This window comes from Dryobates pubescens, chromosome 8, assembly GCF_014839835.1.
Source record: "Dryobates pubescens isolate bDryPub1 chromosome 8, bDryPub1.pri, whole genome shotgun sequence".
Lineage (NCBI taxonomy): Eukaryota > Metazoa > Chordata > Aves > Piciformes > Picidae > Dryobates > Dryobates pubescens.
Window position 1 is genome coordinate 38,534,077 of NC_071619.1, and position 13,632 is coordinate 38,547,708.

Consider the following 13,632-nt stretch of genomic DNA (forward strand, 5'->3'; position numbering starts at 1 on the left):
TGTAATTAAGGAAGAAAACAGCTAAGTGGTAGGACCAGGTCAAATTTTATCCATAAAAGCAACCTCTTTTAAGTAAGAGCTGTGTTTCAATCTCTCTGCTTATGATCTCTTGCATCATTGAGCATGCTTTCACCACGGTAATGAAGCAATAGCAGGAGGGTTTCAACCCGGGTAAAGCAAGAGAAGATGTCACAGAATCACCAAGGTTGGAAGAGACCTCAAAGATCATCGAGTCCAACCTGTCACCACAGACCCCATGACTAAACCATGGCACCGAGTGCCACCTCCAATCCCCTCTTGAACACCTCCAGGGATGGTGACTCCACCACCTCCCTGGGCAGCACATTCCAATGGCTAATGACTCTCTCAGTGGAGAACTTTCTCCTCACCTCCAGCCCAAATAATTAGATATGAAGTCTGATGAGAGGTTGGGTTTAAAGAATATGGGGATATTTTAGCTTCAGGCTTGATTGGTGCACTTTGTGATAGCAACCAGGAGAGCCTTGTGCAGTTGATCTGCTAGGGACTGAATAATGAATGCACAGAGAGAGCTGTCTTTATTAATAGAAAAGGTAGGGGAGAGCAAAATAATTCAGGTGGTGTGAGCAGCAGCCCAGCCTAACACTTCTGGAGGGTCACAGAGAGATTGAAATCGTCCATATTTTGTTATTTCTCCACAGTCCCAACAATTGGAATGGGAAAGTATCATTATCCCTTCAGAAACATTACTTTAGCCCAAGCCACATTCAAAAATCCCCTAGGGAAATCACATGCTCTTAAAGTCTCTCCAATTTCTAGCTCTAAGAAATTTAGCTTGGACTGCAAGGATTAGCAGCTCTTCTGGACTTGGTAGGTTGAACATGAGCCTGCAGCGTGTCCAGGCAGCCAAGAGGGCCAATGACATCCTGGCCTGTATCAGGAACAGTGTGGCCAGCAGGAGCAGGGAGGTCATTCTGCCCCTGTACACTGCACTGCTTAGGCCACTCCTTAAGTACTGTGTCGAGTTCTGGGCCCCTCAGTTTAGGAGAGATGTTGAGTTGCTGGAAGGTGTCCAGAGAAGGGCAACAAAGCTGGAGAGGGGTTGGGAGCACAGCCCTGTGAGGAGAGGCTGAGGGAGCTGGGGTTGCTTAGCCTGGAGATGAGGTGGCTCAGGGGAGATGTTCTTGGGGGTGTTCAGGGCGAGGCTTGACAGGATGCTTGGTTCCATGGTTTAGTTGATTGGGTAGTGTTGGATGATAGGTTGGTCATGATGATCTCAAAGGTCTCTTCCAACCTGGTTTATTCCTATTCTATTTCTATTCTATTCTATTCTTGCTGTATACAACTCCCTGAAGGGAAGTTGTAGCCAGGTGGGGGTTGTTCTCTTCTCCCAGGCAACCACCAAGAGAACAAGAGGACACAGTCTCAAGCTGCACCAGGGGAGGTTTAGGCTGGAGGTGACAAAGAAATTCTTCATAGAGAGAGTGATTGCCCATTGGAATGGGCTGCCTGGAGAGGTGGTGGAGTTACCATCAGTGGAGGTGTTTAAGAAGAGACTGGATGGGGTGCTTGGTGCCATGGTTTAGTTGATTAGATGGTGTTGGGTGATAGGTTGGACTCAATGATCTCAAAGGTCTCTTCCAACCTGGTTAATTCTATTCTATTCTATTCTATTCTATTCTATTCTATTCTATTCTATTCTATATTCTATTCCATTCCATTCTATTCTATTCTATTCTATTCTCCTCTCACCACTAAGAGATCAACCTGTGGTGATAGACAGTTGTCAGGCAGTTGTTCCATCTGCCTGGAAACATCAGACTAATGATGCAGACAGGGACCAGTAGCATTTGAGCAGCGATTAATTTGGTCCACTGTGTACAGCTGTCAAAAGGAACAGAATAAATGTTAATTAGAAATGGTATTAAAAGTTTTGGAGTGCTTAAGGCAATTCTTTTCTTCCTATTTATTTTTAGAGGGTGAAAATAAAAAATAAATTAAAAAGTAATAATCAAATCAGAACAGTAATTATGGGTTGATGAAATCACATTCCCTGTCCTCCAGATGCAGCAGTGCCGAGAGACTCCATTCCCTCTCTGAGGAGTAAACTGCTTTCCTGTGTGCATCGGGGCAGGGGGTAGTGCCTGGTTTGTGTGGTATCATTTCATGAACCCTGTGTGCTACAGGGCAGGCCATATTTAAAGTCTGCTCTCTGGTGCAGTAAAATATTTGCTCCCTCAGGAGCGATTTCTCAGTCTCTAGAGCGCAGTTTTAACTCCCCCAAGCCGGGATGTAGCTCAGCTGGTGACCTGAAAATTGCCTTTTCCTGGCAGATACAAACCTAAGATTTGTGAGTGTCCAACAGATACATATGGGGATGCTCAACTGAAAAGGTCAGCAGCTTTAGCCTGCTTCATTGGCCTGCCTGCTTGGAAGTATTCCTCTGTTTAGTGAGTCAGGCAAAGGGCCTGGTTGGCTAAAAAGGAAGGAGGGGTTGTTTTCCCCTGGTTGGTGGATTGGAACCAGGCTTCTCCACTAAGTCTGTCTCCAGGAGGAAGAGATGGGAAAGGCTAAGGGAGCTGGGATTGCTTAGCCTGGAGAAGAGGAGGCTCAGGGGAGACCTTATTGCTCTCTACAACTACCTGAAGGGAAGTTGTAGCCAGGAGGAGGTTGTTCTCTTTTCCCAGGCAACCAGCACCAGAACAAGAGGACACAGTCTCAGGCTGTGCCAGGGGAAGTTTAGGCTGGAGGTGAGGAGAAAGTTCTTCCCAGAGAGAGTTGATAGCCATTGGAATGTGCTGCCCAGGGAGGTGGTGGAGTCACCATCCCTGGGGGTGTTCAAGAGAGGATTGGACATGGCACTTGAAGCCATGGTTCAGTAGTCATGAGGTGTTGGGTGACAGGTTGGACTTGATGATCTCTGAGGTCTTCTCCAACCTTATTGATTCTACCATTCTATGAAAGAAGGAAGAAGCATCAGTGAACATTGGTTTGTGGTAAGGGAAATCTCCTATTTGCCCTCTTCTTGCTCTGTCCCATAGCCTATTCACGCACTGTTAACAGCCACAAAGTCTGAGTGTATCTCAGTCAAGGCTTCAGGCTGTTCAGAACCCCGTTACACACTTCACAGCTGCTTGCCTCCTCAGGCCATCAAACAAGCTAGTATGGTTTCCCTAATGACATCCTTATTTCTGGGGAGAGATATATGGAGCATCCCCTCCCAGCAGAGGAGCAGAGAAAATCTGCACAAGCAATTCCTTTAAACCTTGTATTGCACTCTCTCATTATTTGGTTTGCATCTTTTCTTCTTTCTTTTCTTTTCTTTTCTTTTCTTTTCTTTTCTTTTCTTTTCTTTTCTTTTCTTTTCTTTTCTTTTCTTTTCTTTTCTTTTCTTTTCTTTTCTTTTCTTTTCTTTTCTTTTCTTTTCTTTTCTTTTCTTTCCTTTTCTTTCCTTTCCTTTCCTTTTCTTTCTTTTCTTTTTTTTTTTCTTTTCTTTTTTTCCTTTTCTTTTCTTTCCTTTTGTTTCCTTTTCTTTTCTTTCCTTTTCTTTTCTTTCCTTTACTTTCCTTTCGTTTCTTTGTCTTTTCTTTTCTTTTCTTTTCTTTTCTTTTCTTTTCTTTTCTTTTCTTTTCTTTTCTTTTCTTTCCTTTTCTTTCCTTTTCTTTCCTTTTCTTTTCTTTCCTTTTCTTTTCTTTCCTTTTCTTTCCTTTTCTTTTCTTTCCTTTTCTTTCCTTTTCTTTTCTTTCCTTTTCTTTTCTTTTCTTTTCTTTTCTTTTCTTTTCTTTTCTTTTCTTTTCTTTTCTTTTCTTTTCTTTTCTTTTCTTTTCTTTTCTTTTCTTTTCTTTCCTTTTCTTTCCTTTTCTTTCCTTTCCTTTTCTTTCCTTTTCTTTCCTTTCCTTTTCTTTCCTTTTCTTTCTTCCTAGCTACAGTGACGAGCTTCTCAGGGTAGGAACTATGTCTGTCATAGTATCATAGAATCACAGAATCAATAAGGTTGGAAAAGACCTCAGAGGTCATCAAGTCCAACCTGTCACCCAACACCTCATGACTACTAAACCATGGCTTCAAGTGCCACATCCAATCCCTTTTGGAACATCTCCAGGGATGGTGACTCCACCACCTCCCTGGGCAGCACATTTCAGTGGCTAACAACTCTTTCTGTCTATCTGCTAGGAGGGTGCCACAAACATTTGTGGGCAGAAGATGATGTAGCACTGCTACAGCAGATGTGGGGCTGAGGGACTTGGTTGAGTAGTCTGGCAGTGATGGGTTAACATTTGGACCTGATGGCCTTAAAGGTCTCTTGTAACTAAATCAACTCTATGATTGTCTCCAGAAGGAGGAGAAAATCCAGCAGTAACAGAAGCTCCAGGACAAAAGAACCCAGCACACTGCCCAAAAGCTCTGGCATTTTCTAGCTGGGGAGGATCCTGAAAGAAAATTGTGTAGCAGACATGATTATGCATGTATAATGTGACAGAGAGTTTAGAGGTAAAATATCAGACAAGAACAGTGAAATGTTACTCATGATCAGGGTATTACTATCATGAGGTCTGTGGTGACAGGTTGGACTTGATGATCTTTGAGGTCTCTTCCAACCTTAGTGATTCTGTGATTTTGTTGTTGCCCTGATACTGACAGCCAGTGCTGCTCTTGCTTTGTAGGGTTATTTTCCCCTTAAACATCTGTTTCATTGTGCTGTCACAGCACATTGCATTAAAACAAAGTGACAAGGAAAGATTTTGGTGAAATATGTACAATACTGGTGGGGCTGGCTGCTGCTGGCCCCAAGGTAAAAACTGTCCTGGTCCTGGCCTTCAAAACAAGAGGAAAAAGTAGGGGTTTTATCTCTGTTTATGGAAGTTCTCACTTCCCCTTTCTCCTGTCATCATTTTTGCCTCTAACAACCACATTCTACAGTCCTCTCCAGCTGGGAAGTTGAAATCCTCAATAATCAGGTGAGTGCTAGCTTCTGCTGTTCAAAGCAGGCATCCTGGTACTGGTGTTTCACACCACAAGCCTCTTAGCCTTAAGGACACGCTGTATTGCCTGCACAGTGTCAGCTCTCTGTGCTCTCATTCCTCCACTGAGCTCTTACATCCTAAAGCCCACAATAAAACATGGATTGCAGTGTATCAGCTGCTCTAATGCCTTTTGCAGGCACAACAGGGCAGGGGGGATTGCAATCCATTTCTGGATATAGTTCCTATTTATCAGTAATGTCCCTTCAGTGTATAGCTGCGCTGGCTTCCTTTTTACTGCTGCAGCTTCCAGCATCCCCCTCAGCAATCCCAGCAAGAGACCCATCACAGAATCATTTTGCTTGGAAAAGACTTTCAAGATCGTTGAGTCCAACCTTTACCTAACGCTGTCAGGTCTGGTGCTAAACCAAATCCCTCAGCACCCCATTTCTGCGTGTTTCAAACACCTCCAGGGACAGGGATTCAACCACCTCCCTGGGGAGCCTATGCCAGTGTTTAAGACTCCTTTCACAGCGAGGAATTTCCTCTAACAGGCAATCTAAATGTCTCCTGGTGCAATTTGAGGCCATTTCCTTTTGTCTTGTCACTTGTTACTAGGGAGATGAGACCAACACCCACATCTTTCCAGCCCCCTTTCAGGGAGTTGCAGAGTGAGAAGGTTGTTCCTCAGCCGCCTTTTCTCCAGCCTCATGGTATCCAGATCATAGTATTAGTCAGGGTTGGAAGGGACCGCAAGGATCATCTAGTTTCAACCCCCCTGCCATGGGCAGGGACACCCCACACTAGACCAGGCTGGCCACAGCCTCATCCAGCCTGCTCTTAAACACCTCCAGGGACGTCATCCCAACCACCTCCCTGGGCAACCCATTCCAGGGCTTCACCACTTTCATGGGGAAGAACTTCCTCCTCACCTTCAGCCTGAATCTCCCCACTTCCAGCTTCATTCCATTCCCCCTAGTCCTGTCACTACCTGAGATCCTGAGAAGTCCCTCCCCAGCCTTCTTGTAGGCCCCCTTCAGATACTGGAAGCAACAACCCCTGTTCCCTCAACGGCTCCTTGTAAGACTTGTTTTACAGACCCTTCACCAACTTTGTTGCCTTTCTCTGGACCCTCTCAAGCACCCAAATGTCTTTCTTGTAGTGAGGGCCTCAAAAGTGAACACAGTAGGTGTGTAGCCTCACCACAATCCAAAAATGATCCAAACAGCAGGTTAAACCTGCCCATGTGTTTCTGAGCAACAGTTTCCTTCACAGCCCTGACCTTGGATACTTCTCCTCCGCAGCAGTACAGTCCACAGGCAAAGCCCATGCTGAGGCATTGGAAGAGCAAAACTTTCCCTGCCTTCTGGCAGGTGCTCACCTCACAAGAGGCATTCACAGAGGAAGTGTCTTTACTGTGCTGGTAGAGACCTTTACCTGCCATGTGCCCAGCAGTCCTTCCCCTAAGGTTTCACCTCACCTCATCCTTAAACAACTGAGCCGCAGCAGTTCCAGGGCTGGAGCTTAAAATATATTTCTCCAACAGATTTTTCAAAGGAGCATTCAAGGAAGGATTCCTCTCCTCCAGCTGTGCAATGCCTGTGTCAGAGCCTGTAATCCACAGTATCTCTTTTTATGATGGACCAAGAGAAACAGGCACTTGAAGGGCACAGTTCATTCCTTTTTGCTGACTGTAAAGGGAGTCCACAACGATGAGCCGAGATGCAAACGTCTGCATTCAATCAAGCTGAGGGAGATGAATGAATTCCACCCTGGTGCCCAAAATTTTTGGAGACTGTAAACATTTAACCCCGTTGCTTAACATGCAGACATGAGTCCATGATTTTTGGGGGGTTTTTTTGTTCTTTTTTTGTTGTTTTTTTCAGGCTGGAAACATTTCTCTCTCTTCTTTTTCTTTTTCCTGGCAAGCTCAGCCTCTCCTTCCCTTACACGCTTTAAAACGCAACGGCAAACCGAAACCCAACACAATCTTGGCATCATCTCAGGCTAAAATGGGGGATGCTAGTTAATTGCCTAACAAAATTGATGGTTTAATCTTTTTATCTATCTATTTATAAAGCTCACTGTAAGGCTGTGGAAATGCCATGTGGTTGTCAATAATTAATGAGGCAACATCTGGTAGGCGCAAAGACGGATCGCCGTCCCGCGAACCAAGGTACACTCTGCTAACTTGAACACTATTTTTAGGTGAGTGCAGCTCATTACAAGCCTTCACAGAACAGTTCTGCTGAAAGAACAGCCCTTGCCTCTGACAGCTTTTATTGTTGTTCTTGCTGTGGCTGGAATAAAATAGTAGCCCAACGCTTTGTTTTCATCGGGATTATTATAGCTGTTCTTTCCTCCCGCTCCGCTCTGCTCAGTTGCTGGAGCCACCCCAGCAACTGGGATACCTGGTCTCCTGCCAATGTTCCACCAAGCATCTGTCCTGTGTGCCTTTCCAGTATGCTCCCCAAGAGATAACTCCTGTGAGTGTGTGATAGTAATGAGAGGCATGTAGCTTCATTTGATAAGTCCAGGGAAACGCGTTGTGCATTTGGGTTCCAACCGACCCCTGGTTTTCGAGGCTGCAGGAAGTAAATCAGTGGTGGCTTAAATGATCCCACGCTCCAGCTGCTGCAGGATTGGAAATTGTTCATGAATGCTGCTCACAGCATTATCTGCTTGTGGCCATATGGCTCTGCAGGGGGGAATTTCCATCCTGAAGTGTCCTGTGCACCTTTCTGCCGCACTTGCAGTGACGCAGGGAGGCCACCATGGCTGGGCTGGGCTGGAGGGCAATAAGCAAATCGTGCTCAGTAGCCACTGCACATTGGCCTAAACAACCCCATGCAGTGCTACAGACTGGGGTCAGAGTGGCTGGAGAGCAGCCAGGCAGAGAGGAACCTGGGGGTACTGGTTGATAGTAGGCTAAACATGAGCCAGCAGTGTGCCCAGGTGGCCAAGAAGGCCAATGGCATCCTGGCCTGGATCAGGAACAGTGTGGCCAGCAGCAGCAGGGAGGTCATTGTGCCCTTGTACTCAGCACTGGTTAGGCCACACCTTAAGTCCTGTGTGCAGTTCTGGGCCCCTCAGTTTAAGAAATATGTTGAGTTGCTGGAAGGTGTCCAGAGAAGGGCAACAAAGCTGGGGAGAGGCCTTGAGCACAGCCTTATGAGGAGAGGCTGAGGGAGCTGGGGTTGCTTAGCCTGGAGAAGAGGAGGCTCAGGGGAGACCTTCTTGCTCCCTACATCTACCTGAAGGGAGGTTGTAGCCAGGAGGGGGTTGGTCTCTTCTCCCAGGCAACCACCAAGAGAACAGAGTCTCAAGCTGCACCAGGGGAGGTTTCGGCTGGAGGTGAGGAGAAAGTTCTTCCCAGAGAGAGTTGTTAGCCATTGGAATGTGCTGCCCAGGGAGGTGGTGGAGTCACCATCCCTGGAGGTGTTCAAAAAGGGATTGGATGTGGCACTTGTGCTATGGTTTAGTTAGTCATGAGGTGTTGGGTGACAGGTTGGACTTGCTGATCTCTGAGGTCTCTTCCAACCTTATTGATTCTATGACTATGATTCTACGATCACATCCTCCTCCTCAACCAATGTCACCTTCTCTAGATTAAATTAGCCCAATCATTTCTGCCTTTTTCTCCCAGATCTTTTTTTCCTGACCACTACCCTTTGTTGAAACCTCCATCCTAGACTCTGCCCAGTTGATCCACAAAGATTTTGAAGTGTGATGCCAGTTGTCAAGCTGGGTTTGTATTGGTAGCAGTGCTGAGCAATTGCTACCCAAGTCTTAGCAGCAGTTCCAGCCATCATTCCTCGTATGGTCTCACACATATTCACAACAGTGTGACACTGATGATTCACAGACTTATTTTGGTCTGGTGGAAACCCTTCCCACCCACCCTCTTCTGGAGTCCCTCTGTACAGGTCTGTTACATAGATGACAACAAACAGTTGCTTTTGAGGATCTAAGGGACTTGTTTCTCTTTGAATGTTGCTGACTTTTCCTCTGGGAAAGGCACAAAAAAATCCCCTATGGCTCCCAGACATCATAGTATCATAGTATCAGTCAGGGTTGGAAGGGACCACAAGGATCATCTAGTTCCAACCCCCCTGCCACGGGCAGGGACACCCCACACTAGATCAGGCTGGCCACAGCCTCATCCAGCCTGGGCTTAAACACCTCCAGGGACAGGGCCTCAACCACCTCCCTGGACAACCCATTCCAGGGCTTCACCACTCTCATAGGGAAGAACTTCCTCCTCACCTCCAGCCTGAATCTCCCCACCTCCAGCTTCATTCCATTCCCCCTAGTCCTAGCACTACCTGAGATCCTGAGAAGTCCCTCCCCAGCCTTCTTGGAGCCCCCTTCAGATACTGGAAGGCCACAATTAGGTCACCTGGGAGCCTTCTCTTCTCCAGACTGAACAGCCCCAACTCCTTCAGTCTGTCCTCACATGAGAGGTGCTCCAGCCCTCTGATCATCCTTGTGGCCCTTCTCTGGACACCTTCCAGCACCTCCAGATCCCTCTTGTCACAGGGGCTCCAGAACTGGAGGCAGTACTCCAGGTGGGGTCTCAGCAGAGCTGAGCAGAGGGGGAGAATCCCCTCCCTTGCCCTGCTGGCCACACTTCTCTTGCTGCAGCCCAGGATCTGATTGGCTTTCTGGGCTGCAAGTGCACACTGAGAGCTCATGTTGAGCTTCTCCTCCACCAGCACCCCCAAGTCTCTCTCCTCAGGGCTGCTTTCCAGCCAGTCCCTGCCCAGCCTGGATTTGTGCCTGGGGTTGCCTCGACCCAGCTGCAGGACCCTGCACTTGGTCTTGTTGAGCCTCATGAGGTTGGCTTGTGCCCACCTCTCCAGCCTGTCCAGGTCCCTCTGGATGGCATCCCTTCCCTCCAGCCTGTCTGCTGCACCACACAGCTTGGTGTCATCAGAAAACTGATGGCACCCGCAAAGATGTTGAAGAAGCCTGGTCCCAGGACTGATCCCTGAGGGACTCTGCTTGTCCCTGGCCTCCACTGGGACATGGACCCATTGACAGCCACCTTAGAAGAGCATTCTCCAGCATTCTGAAAATTATTGCACCAATTTGCATAGCTGTTCAGGAACAGGCTTCTCCATGTGAGGTCCTTTTAACCCCTCTATGAAGCTTCCATCCTTTTTTGGCTGGCACCAGCTCCCTGGCAGCAGAAGGGAGTTCCCTTCAGCAACGAGCAGCTCAGGAAGGGCCCCGCTGGAGATGCAGCATGCCACGAGTATGAAAGAGAGTTTTGTTGCTGCAGAAAGGGCGGACTCAGCATAGTTTAGAGGAAGGGCAGTTATGAGAGCCCTTTGTTAGAAAGCCAGTGGCACAGTCAGGGTATTCTCTCCTTGCTTCATCGCGCGATGGAGAGCCGCAACGGTCCTGTGAACGTTTCGCTGCAGCTTCAAGGAGTTTTGAGTCTTGTTCCAAGGGCTTCAGAGCAGGCCAACAAAAACAGGCAGGGATGATTAAACTACAGACAGGCTGAGGTGAGCTTGACACAACTGCTGATGCTTGGGTCAGCTCGTGCTTGTCTTCCCTCCAGAGGATTTTCCCTTTGACAGAGCAGGGTTCTGCCTCCGGTCACACAGCTTGCTAGGCCAGAACAGCGAGACTGAACTCAGAGAGGAACTTCTCAATGGCCCAGGGGAGGCAGATAACACCCAAAGGAGCTGCTCCGGCATTTGTGTGGCTGTTAGTGTGCACATGTGGCTGGAGGTGAGCACTCAGGGGAAGGTCTGTAGCAAACACTGGCTTGGTATCTGTGTGAGGCAGATGTGGCAATGCTCTGCACCAAGCCATAGGTGGATTATTCCCAATCTTCACTCTATCATGGCACCCACAAGAGCTTCCTACCTGCCTTCAATGCCTTCCCCCTCTTGTTGCTCAGACAAGGTCCTCGCCCTTCACGCTCCCTGCTTAGCCGAGAAGAAAACAGCCCTGCAGCAAGGCCAAGGACAATGCAGAATTGTCAGCATCCACTGCTGGTGTCAGGGTCAGGCCAGCTGGCAGACAAGGAATCATTTGAGCTCAACTCTTTGGCAAGCTAAATGACCCATGCTGGGATCGATCACACACACAGCCCTGTAGATATTCATTAAGGGCTGGATGCACTGCTCCCAGAGGATGGTGCTTCACACAAGGGGCATCCCTGCCTCAGCCTCTGTAGCTAAAGAGCTGAGCTGGGGGGAGAGACTTCCAAGAAAGGTAATACACTACTATGTCTCCCAAAATCTCTTCTTTCTCTTTTTTCTCGACAGAAAATCTCTTTCAAACTGACGCTGGTTGCTCATCTAATTCCAAATGCTCTCTGCTTGACTTGAAAGTGATTTCAGCAAGGCTTTGATCTGCACCCAAAAGCCACTGGGAATAGCACCAACTGCTCAAAGAGGCCAAAGCCAAAAAAAAAAGAGAAAAGGATCCCTACACTAAAAAACAAAGAGCATCCTGCTTCCTACTCCTCCACCAGATCTGCCCTGCACCCAGACAAATTCACAGGCTCTTGGGATTGCTTCTGTTCAAAGCCAGCAGTGCTCTCTGAAAGGTCATGTGCTGTTGGGAATGTTTCCCTCCTCATGCTAGATCACAGTACCCAGCCTTCTAATTACAGCTGGCTAGATTATTTTTACAAATAAATTATCCAACTAATTCAACCTTTTATCCAGCTCATGAATCATTAGCAAACAGACTTTGCTTTTTGTTGCTCTCGCTAATTATTTCATGAATGGTTCATGCAAATAAACTTCTGTCAGTGGGAGGCATCTGCAGCTTGCTCCTCTCTCCTGCTCAGGCCATGTAAGTGGCTCCCTTGCTGCTGTGCTGTGCTTCAGTGCTCTTGAACTGCATGTAAGAATGCTTTTAATTACAAGATTTCGCCTTCCTCATGCAGAAAGTACCCCTGCCACAGCTGTGCCCCAAACGTTACGTGCCAGGCAGAACCCCATTCACGCCAGCCCTCATGAATAAGAAACAAAAGAGAGTGGAGGAGGAGTGGAGATGAGCAGCTGTGCAGAATCTGAATAAATATCCACTGATTCCCTTTGCTGCTGCATCTGCTGTCTAAGACTCCTTCTCCTGTGCAACCAGCACATAAAGTGTGTGCAGGGAGTGCTGGGAGACAGGGATATGCCACATTTTTCTAGAGGCTGGCTCACGGACTTGTTAGTCCTAATAATGTTTCCAGACAGAAATAAAGACCCTTATAATTAGAATAGAATAGAATGGAATAGAATGGAATAGAATAGAATAAACCAGGTTGGAAGAGACCTTCGAGATCAGTGTCCAACTTATCATCCAACACCATCTAATCAACTAAACCATGGCACCAAGCATCCTGTCAAGCCTCGCCCTGAACACCCCCAGCGACAGCGACCCCACCACCCCCTCAGGCAGCCCATTCCAATGGGCAGTCACTCTCTCTGTGTAAAACTTCCTCCTAACCTCCAGCCTAAACCTCTCCTGACACAGCCTGAGACTGTGTCTTCTTGTTCTGGTGCTGGTTGCCTGGGAGAAGAGACCAACCTCTGCCTCACTACAACTCCCCTTCAGGTAGTTGCAGAGTGCAATAAGGTCACCCGTGAGTCTCCTCCTCTCCAGGCTAAGCAACCCCAGCTCCCTCAGTCTCTCCTCATAGGGCTTGTGCTCCAAGCCCCTCACCAACCTTGTTGCCCTTCTCTGGACACGCTCCAGCAAGTCAACATCCTTCCTAAACTGAGGGACCCAGAACTGGACACAGTACTCGAGGTGCGGCCTAACCAGTGCAGTGTTATTATAGATTATTATAATCCTTGTTGCTGCCTCATCTTCACTTTAGGCTCCCCCAGTCCCATCTCACATGGGCATGCAGCTTGGCATATCCAAAGAAGCCAGAGGGATAGCATAAAGGTTTCATGCTAGAGCAGGTCTGTTCATCACCTAATGTGAGTATCCTCTCCTGAAAAATGATCAGAGAGATGTGCTAAAATAGCTGATGATATATCTTGTGTTTTCATGTGTACTTTGGAAGGAAATGCCTTCCTGATGGTGATCCACTTAGACCTTCACACATGACAATTGGCTCCTGTGGTTGTTTTCACCTAACCACTTCCTCTCCCCTTGCCCTTGATTTCTCCTTTTCTTCTATGTTGTACCTGTGACTGTTTTGCTGAGTAATGTTCAGCCTTTGTGCCTGTGTGTTACTGCCTGTAGCACAGCACAAAAAGATGCTTTTCACCCTTTGCACAAAAAGAAGGGAGGAAAGAAGGAAGAGAGGAAGGAAGGAAGGAAGAGAGGAAGGAAGGAAGAGAGGAAGGAAGGAAGGAAGGAAGAGAGGAAGGAAGGAAGGAAGAGAGGAAGGAAGGAAGGAAGAGAGGAAGGAAGGGAGGGAGGAAGGAAGAAAGAGAGGAAGGAAGAGAGGAATGGAGGAAGGAAGAGAGGAAGGGAGGAAGGAAGAGAGGAATGAAGAGAGGAAGGAAGAGAGGAAGGGAGGAAGGGAGGAAAGAAGGAAGGAAGGAAGGGAGGAAAGAAGGAAGGAAGGAAGGGAGGAAGGAAGGAAGGAAGGAAGGAAGGAAGGAAGGAAGGAAGGAAGGAAGGAAGGAAGGAAGGAAGGAAGGAAGGAAGGAAGGAAGGAAGGAAGGAAGAGAGGAAGGAAGGGAGGGAGGAAGGAAGGAAGAAAGAGGAAGGAAGAGAG